Here is an 8,678-nt window from a genome sequence, read left to right as displayed (position 1 = left end):
GGCGGCGGCGGCGTCCGGCCCGCGCCCCTCGGCCCGGCGCCCCGGCGCGCTCCCCGCCCCACCGCCGCCGCGGGCCCCGCGCAGGGCCATCTTGGGTCCCTGCGGGGCCCAGCCGGAGCCGACCGCCGAGCTGACCTCGGAGCCCCGGGGGCTGGTTGCACCCCACGTCTCCCAACTTTTGCAGGGCTTCTATGCGCTGGCAGGGGCGGAGGGTCTCTCGGGCCTGTGCCACCTGTAAGGTAGGTAGACAGCCCTTGGCCTGGGAGAGGCGGTTTGTCCCGGGCCAGGGATTTCTGTGTTAGCGTTGCATGCAGAAAAAAATAAGTAAATAAATGAAAAGAGTGAATTCGGTGTGAAAGGAGAGATACAGGAAATAGCCAGGCAGGGGTCACAGTGGGACTGTGCAGTGTCTGGACATCTGAGGCAGCCCTCCTAATTGATGGCTTTCCCCACTGGGAGTGCTTATTAGCTCTGTATGGCTCTTGACAGAGGGTGTTGTGAAAATACCAGGCCCCAGCCTAATGGGGATCATTTCCTTGAGTTTACTGGGGGATTTCGAGTAGTAATGCTATTTTTAAAACCAGAGTTTCAGAATATCTCATGATGACGACTTTAGCGAACTGCTCATATTCAATTAGCAGAATCCGTCGGCGTACCCTTGGTGGTGAGGGTGACGGTGCTGACTCTTTGATTGAACTCTTCCTAAAGGGCCTTGGTCTGTCTTCACCGTATGTCTAGTTAGATTCAACATTTATTGAATGTTTCGTGTTTATGAGAGGGTGTGTGATTCCGGAAGCAGAGACAGGATTTTAGTCATTTTTATATCCCTGTCGCTCTCCCTGTGAGATAATTTTAATAGACATACAGAACGGTGATAGATATATGGACAGGATGATGTCAGAACTCAGAGGACACTTTCTGTGCAGACCCTCAGATAATTAATTCAAATTGAATTAGTTCCTGGATGCCACTGTGGTGCACAGCACAGTATACCGGTGAAATACAAGGTGGGTTTCCTCATCTTATGGCTTTCCACTCCTCCTGGTGGTGGTGGGGAAATGAAACAGCAAAATGACAATTTAGGATTGTGTTGCTTATCCAAAACGGGTGACTTAAAAAGTTTATAAAAATAAAGCAAGTTTTTCTGGGGTGGGGCAGGGACTTGATAGTTTGAAAAAGCTGTATAAATTTATTTATTTTTGTTAAAAAAAATATTGAGCACCTGCAGAGTGCCAGGCATAGTACTCTAGTGCTGGGTATACAGAGAGGAGTGAATCGGACAGTCTCACCCCTGAGGGAGCTTACCCTCCTAGCAGGGTCAGGGAGGGAAGACAATGTGCAGGTAAATAAGGAAAATTACTAGTTGAGAACAGTGTGAAGAAGGTAAGAAAAGCTGAGTTTTGTGATAGACGATAATAGGGGAGAGGGCAGTGTGCTTTGATAAGATGATCAAAGGATACCTGTCTAGAAGGACGACTCTCAGTATAAAGAAGAGGGAGCAGTGTGTTTGAAGATTCCAAAGTGAGAAAGAGATGGAGAGTTCTAGGAACTCAGAGTGGTTGTGCTTAGGAATTATTCTGATACCTTCCATTCTCCTCCCCCACCCCTCTGCTTTGGCACCAAGTAAACTGAACTTCTTAGTAAGCAGAACCCATTTTAAAAGGGAGAAGGCGGACTTATATAAGACTTTTCTTTGAATTACTGTTGAATTTTCTTTTATCAGTACTGCGTCTAGCCTTGATGGATTTAGGAACCTGCTAGTTATATCTTGTTCTTGAACTCCCCCCTCCCCCCCTTTTTTTTTGATGAGAAAGATTGGCCCTGAGCTAACTGACATCTGTTGCCAATCTTCCTCTGTCTGCTCAAGAAAAACTGTCCTTGAGCTAATATCTGTGGCAGTCTTCCTCTATTTTGTATGTGGGACGCTAACAAAGCGTGGCTTGATGAGCAGTGTGTAGGTCCACCTCTGGGATCCAAACCTGCAAAGGCTGGGCTGCTGAAGTGGAGCTCAAGAGCTTAACCACTATGCCAACCTCTTGAACCTGTTTTGATTACTCAGAATGAAGAGAAGTGTTTGAAATTATCAGGATGTTGTCTAGTGCAATCCAGGTTATAATGCATGAGCTTAAGCAGCAATTTAGGATCTCTCTTTTTTGTTTGTTTTGTAATGTTAGAGCCTAACCTCCCATATTTCATCTACCAAAGACCTTTGGCTTTACATAAGACTTCAGATCCTTAGATGATAGTGGTATATGCCACCTCTTCCCCCCAGTCTGCTTCCACTTGCCACCCCCAGAACACTGCCTTTCTAGGAGTTGTTAATGATCATGCTCGTTGAAACAGTTGTGGGACATATGGAATACATTTCATCTAAAAGGCATTGGAGGTCCTTCTGTGTGATAGCACTGAGCTGGGCACTTGGATGACCCTGCAACGTTTTCATGGCCTGATATTTGTGGCCCAAGAGTGAACCACGTTGGGGAATACTGTTTTCTTACTATTATAGTGCTTAAGAGCCAAAGCTTTGCAGTCCTGTATTTGAATCTCCTCGTCAGGACATAAGATTTTTGTGACCTTGGGCAAGATATTTAACCTCCCCAAAGCTTCAGTTTCTCAATTGGAAAGTAGGAATAATGCTTACCTCACAGGTACTTTGAGAATGCGTGTAAAGCATGGGCCTGACATATAGTAAGACATGATACATGTTAGCCAGCATCATTGTTAACAGCAACAATACTGTGATTTGTAATGGTCTCATTAATGGCTTCTTTCATTATTAGTAGATGAGTCCCTGACCCCTCATGATCCCCTGCACAGTTTCTTTAGCTTCATTATTACTTGGTGCTGCCCTTCTCTCTAACTTCTTGATTTCCACTTTTCATTATCGAGCATTTCCTTGCAGAATATGCTTGATGGGTCTTTATCCTCTTGCACTGCCGTGTAGAGCACTACATGCTCTGTGACCTTGGGGAAATTATCCACCTTTTCTCAACTCTGAGTTTCTCATCTGTTAGAATAGAGATAATATGTTACAGGGCTGTTGTGAGAATCACATCATTTAATGCAGTGGAAGTGCTTTGAAAATTACAAAATATCTATAAGTATATAAGGATTGTTATTAGACAGGGTTATTCATCTGCTTTAGTTACTAGTCACTTAAAATGTAATAGATTTAAAAGATCTCATAAACACAAGAAGTTAAATTTTTATGAAAGACTTAAAGCAGGGAAACATAAAACTTTCCCTTAAACTTCACTTGGGTAGCTGAGAAATGTCAGTTTTTAAAAAGTTTTTTAAAAACAGTTCAGTTGGTTAGAATCTATAATTGGTTCTGAAGAACACAGAGGCATTTGTAAAGTACTTGTTACGAAATGGTTACAAAATTTCTATTGTAGGTACTTCTGATTTTCTTGATGTGCTGATCTAGAAGTTTTTCTTTGCTGTTTCTTGAGTCTCAAATATACATGTATCACAGGAAACTTCTGCACTAATCCAGTCCGTAGTTATTTGCCATCAACTGAATCTTTTATAAATATCAATTTAAGTAAAAAAGGATAATCTGATTCTACTTTAAAAAATTATGCAAAACTTTCGAGTGTAACGAAGCATCTCTGTTAAGAAAAGGTGAAGAAAGACTTAAAATCAATATACGTTTTTCTCCCAGTAATATTTGAATATATAAAATATGTATGAAGTGCTCTACTTGTGATAATATTTGACTGTTTTTACCATTTAGTCACAGTTTTTCAAGAACCGTAGGAGGGTTCCTTTATCTTAATTTTAAAGAACTGAATTGTGTGGACAGTGGATATAGTTCCAAACTATAGAATTGCTTGCTTTTTCCAGTGTATTAAATACTTTTTTTTTAGGAAGATTAGCTCTGAGCTAACATCTGCTGCCAATCCTCCTCGTTTTGCTGAGGAAGATTGGCCCTGAGCTAAAATCTGTGCCCATCTTCCTCTACTGTATGTGTGGGATGCCTACCACAGTATGGCTAAGTGGTGCCATGTTTGCACCCGGGATCCAAACTGGTGAACCCTGGGTCGCCAAAGCGGAATGTGCGCTCTTAACCCTGCGCCACTGGCCCAGCCTCCTTTTTTTTTTTTTTTTTTTTTACCTGTTTATTTGAAATAACCTGATAATAGTCCAGCTTAGAAATTAATCCCTGGTCAAAGCACATATTGCATTTCTCTGTGTTCCCTTAAAAATGTGAGAAACCCAGGGCCAGCCTGGTGGCATAGTGGTTAAGTTAACGTGCTCTGCTTAGGTGACCTGGGGTTTGTGGGCTCAGGTCCTGGGCACAGACCTACACACTGCTCATCAAGCCATGCTGTGGTGGCATCCCACATACAAAATAGAGGAGGATTGGCACAGATGTTAGCTCAGTGACAGTCTTCCTCAAACAAAAAGAGGAAGATTGGCAACAGATGTTAGCTCAGGGCCAGTCTTCCTCACCAAAAAAGAAAAAATAAGAAAAGAAAAAGAGAGCAATCCTAGTATTAAAATTTTAAACATTGGAAAACATATTCCTTTTAGGATACTTATTTTCTCACATTTTCCTCTGGTGTGCCTTATCAGAGTGAATTTATGCTGAAACTTCTTTAAGATGGGATATTAGTTAACCCTCTATTTTTGAGTCATGTTTTCTTTTTTCATAAATTTCTCTTTTTTAATTCCATTTCTTTTACCTATTTGAGAAGCTGGATTGATTTGGGCCCATGGAGTTTTCTTTATTTGTAGGGGTCCGGAGGTCATAATCAACTCCATTATATGTAGCCAGGTTGATCTCCTTTGCACTCTCCGCCTCTAGGAGGTAGAGGCAGCCCAAATGAAACAACCTGAGAATCTTTAATTCAGACTGAAAATTAAGAAAGGGAAACTAATAGTTATCATAGGCCTTTTTCACTGCTTTTGCATAATTTGATGCTTATATGCACCTTTTATGGGTGGCTGGGTACAGGCCCCTGCATGGATTAGGGAACTGACGTTTAAGTAAGTAATTTGCCCCAGTCAAGGTGGGTTTTAATTCACCTGTGTGATGAGTTGCCTTTGCTCTTCTTACTGCGCCACTATTCGGGCTCGCATGGGTTCTCTGAGTCATTTCAGCCGCTCGGGTCTGAGGGAAGAATCTTTGCCAGACGTGATGCAGATTCAGGAGTAGGAGGAAGAGATTATTTTAGATTTTTCCAGGGGGTGGAAGCTCTAAGCGTCCTGCCACCTCTGGGTTGATTTTGGAGCCACCGTGCTTCCTGATGCTCCTTTATGATATAGAGTTCTAAACAGTGACATCTTGAATTTGGAGGCATTTTGATTGGGAATCTACAAGCAAGTAGAAAACTTTAATTAGGCATTGGCCCAGGAGACCAGTGTAGATTTGAAAGGTAATGGAACTCTTTCCATTGTTTATATATTAAAAGGAACCAGTTTAGCATAAGAGTTAATAACATGTATTGCCATTCTGGCTAAATTTGTCATTACTGTCCCTGCAAATGGGCATGGGTTAGCTTCTAGGCCTTTCCCCTCAACTCCACAAAGTCTTCATGTGTCTCTTCACACTCTTGGCAAGGTCGAGACTTAATGTGTACTCAGAAAGGATTCGAGAGCAAGTAGTGACAATACTGACCTAACTTGTGGCTACACAATGAAAGGGAGCATGGGCCAGCAGGTAACACAACTCAAGATGGGCCTTTTGAAAGAAGATAGCAGTTACATCCTACACAGCTTGATTCCTGAAGAACACCGCATCATTCCCCACCACAGGGAAAAGACGATCGAAGTGGATGCCACGGCAGCTTCTGCAAGCTGTATTGTATTTCATCTTACCAAAAATCACTCAAACAAAATTTACGAAGGGGAAAACAAGAAGAATGTTGCCAGATACATCTCTGATATATATCTGATGTGCCTATGTCTCTTCATTGCCTGACTTTGCTAAAAAATAAGCAACATTAAGTGGCTCCCCTGACGTGCTTGCCAGTATCCCTGAGATCTGGGTTAGGGTCCTGCCAGGGAGAAGCATCCTCTCTTGTGGAGTTGTCGAGTCCTCAGGACGCTGGGCCGGGTCTAGGAAGGGCTGAGGCAGAGGCGGAGAGAGTAGGCTGGGGATCCCTGAGCCGTGTGGAGTTCTTCCCTTGTAACTGTCTCAAGGTGACTGGGAATGAAGGAGAGGGCCTGCTTTTGTGTAGGTTAAGCTGGCCTTGTCAGGAAGGTGCCACAATCATTGCTCACCTGGGGGAGAGATCAGCAATAATAATGACTATGATAATAATAACCTGCTGTATTCCAGACTCCGTGTTGGACGTTTCAGATATATTACCTTATTTAATCATCACAAAACACTTGTGGGTATTATTATTCTATTATACAGATGAGAGAATTGAAGCTTATAGAGGTTAAATACTTGCCCACAGCCACATACTAAGTTGCCCTCCCTGGGTGTACTAGGTAGGCTTCATTGAACAGGCTTGAGATGATCGTACTGTAGCATTTAGTTACATAACCAAAGAGTAAATAAGGTAGTCTTTGGCCACAGGGAGGGGAAAGAACTGGCGTGTGAGGATTGACAAGGTCCTGAATTTAAAAAAAGAGGAGAGGATTTGATTAGTATTTATGAAATCGTGAATGGTTCTGGATGATGCAGACAACCTGGAATTACTAAATTAAGGTGGCTCCCTTTTAAGTTTGAGAAAGATCAAGTAAGGAAAGCTAAAGGAAGTAACACAGCAGGAAATAGATCTTGTGGAACACACTCTAAATACAATGAACATACAAATTTTGGGCAAGCTTAGATCACTCCTTAGATGTTAGGGCTATGATGATGTACTGTGAGTAACTTTGCAGTTTAAGGCACGTGCCAGAATTTGGAGGTCGAAGTTGGAAGGCGGCAAACAGCTAGACTTCATGCTTGTGTCAGGGGAAGACTTGGGAGGTTGGTCTATGGGCATGGCCGGGTAGGGCAGCTCTGATTTTCTTTACGTTAGTGTGGGTTCCTTCTGTCATTCATATGATCCTATTTCAGCAGTACCAAAATCCCGGATGTCCAGGGAACCAGAAGGAACTACTGAAGAGGTGGGAAAGCACTTATGCCGCTGCTCTGCACCCTCCCTGGATTCTACCATCAGCCCAGAGGAAGGGCATGGGGATGGTTACAACACCTCATGGGGGCCACCGCACATGCAGAATTAGGTGTAGACACACTGTTTTCAAATTCTACGATAAGATTACCTGATATTATTATTAATTTTATTATATAAAAGGGGAAAACTGGGCCTCAAGTGAAATAACTTGAGTTTCACAGTTGGAACTAGAACCCTGGTCTCCTGACATTCTTCATTTTTGTATTCTACTTTCTCAAATACTGTTTGCCTATTGTTTTGATATACACTTCACGCATCCTGAAGAGCCTTTTAAACTAATATAGACAAGGTTACTTTATTTGGTAAATACAGTATAGACAGTCCTGAACTTACAATGATTTGACGCAATTCTTTGACTTTATGACGGTGCGAAAGCGATACGCATTCCGTAGAAGCCGGCCTGCGAATTTTGAATGTTGTTCTTTTCCCAGGCTAGCCATCTGCAGCACAATCCTCTCTGTGGTGCTGGGCAGGGGCAGCGAGCCGCACCCCCAGTCAGTCCCACGGCCACGAGGGTGACTACAGCCGGCACCCTCACAGCCGCTCTGTACCCGGACAGCCATCCTGTTTTCACTTTCAGGACAGTATTCAATGAATGACGTGAGGTATTCGACACTGTATTATAAGATGGGCTCTGTGTGAGATGATTTTACCCAGCGGGGGGCTAATGTAGGTGTGCTGAGAACGTTGAAGGTGGGCTGGGCTAAGCTATGACATGCAGTAGGTGATGTGGATTAAATGCATTTTCGACTTAGGATATTTTCAACTTACGATGGGTTTATCAGGACCTATCCCCATCGTAAGTCAAGGAAGATCTGTACGTTGTAGGTTTCGAGTTATGGCCAGTTAAGGGTTCTCAAGATTGAGGTAAGAAGGTGAGAAAGAGGGGGAAATGTGGGAAGGAGGGTGGGAGAGGCCTGCTGAGAAAAAGGAGGGAGGGAAAAGCCCCCCGTACTTTTATTTCTTTTCTAGGCTTCCTGGCAGTCTGCCCTATGCATCTTGAGATTTATTTTTGGGGGTCTAAGATTTAGTGACAATAAACTTGCCTGGGCCCAAATCAAATAAAAGAGACTCAAATTTGAAGTAGAGGATTGTGTAAAATTAAGTCCCAGGGGACAGATACCAGGCTAAAAAAGAGTGAGGCGCCGAGGTTTTAAAAGTTAACTGGTTACTAGCAATAGATTCAGCTGATATCTAGTACGCCTGGAGATGCAGGACTTAAAGTATGTGAATGGAAAGACAGAATTTAGACAGAATTTTTGAGACAAGGGAGACCTCAAAAAGTGAACATACGCAAATGAATGTTAATGGACTAATTATAGCATAGCTGCAAACTTGCTTTTCATACAGTTGAGGACATTGGAAGTTTTCCTCACCATTTCTTTCCTACTGTGTTTCTCCTCTTGTATGAGATTGCTGGTGGGCCCCTTGACCCCTCCCTGCCCTTTGAGTAAAATGAGCGAGGGGGGTTATTTGGTACTTTCTCAGATCTGTACAGTAAGCGCCAGCTTTCTGATTTTGGCAGGTCCTGTTTCATATATA

The 8,678-nt window shown here is 43.0% G+C and overlaps 1 protein-coding gene across 5 annotated transcripts in view; it reads left to right on the top strand.

Annotated features, from left to right (window-relative positions):
* MAP2K4 (mitogen-activated protein kinase kinase 4) overlaps window positions 1-8,678 on the top strand; it is a 139,887-nt gene that overhangs the window by 797 nt on the left and 130,412 nt on the right. The window lies entirely within an intron of this gene.

This window comes from Equus quagga, chromosome 11, assembly GCF_021613505.1.
Source record: "Equus quagga isolate Etosha38 chromosome 11, UCLA_HA_Equagga_1.0, whole genome shotgun sequence".
In the NCBI taxonomy this organism is placed as follows: domain Eukaryota; kingdom Metazoa; phylum Chordata; class Mammalia; order Perissodactyla; family Equidae; genus Equus; species Equus quagga.
This window is presented reverse-complemented; position numbering and strand designations above follow the sequence as displayed.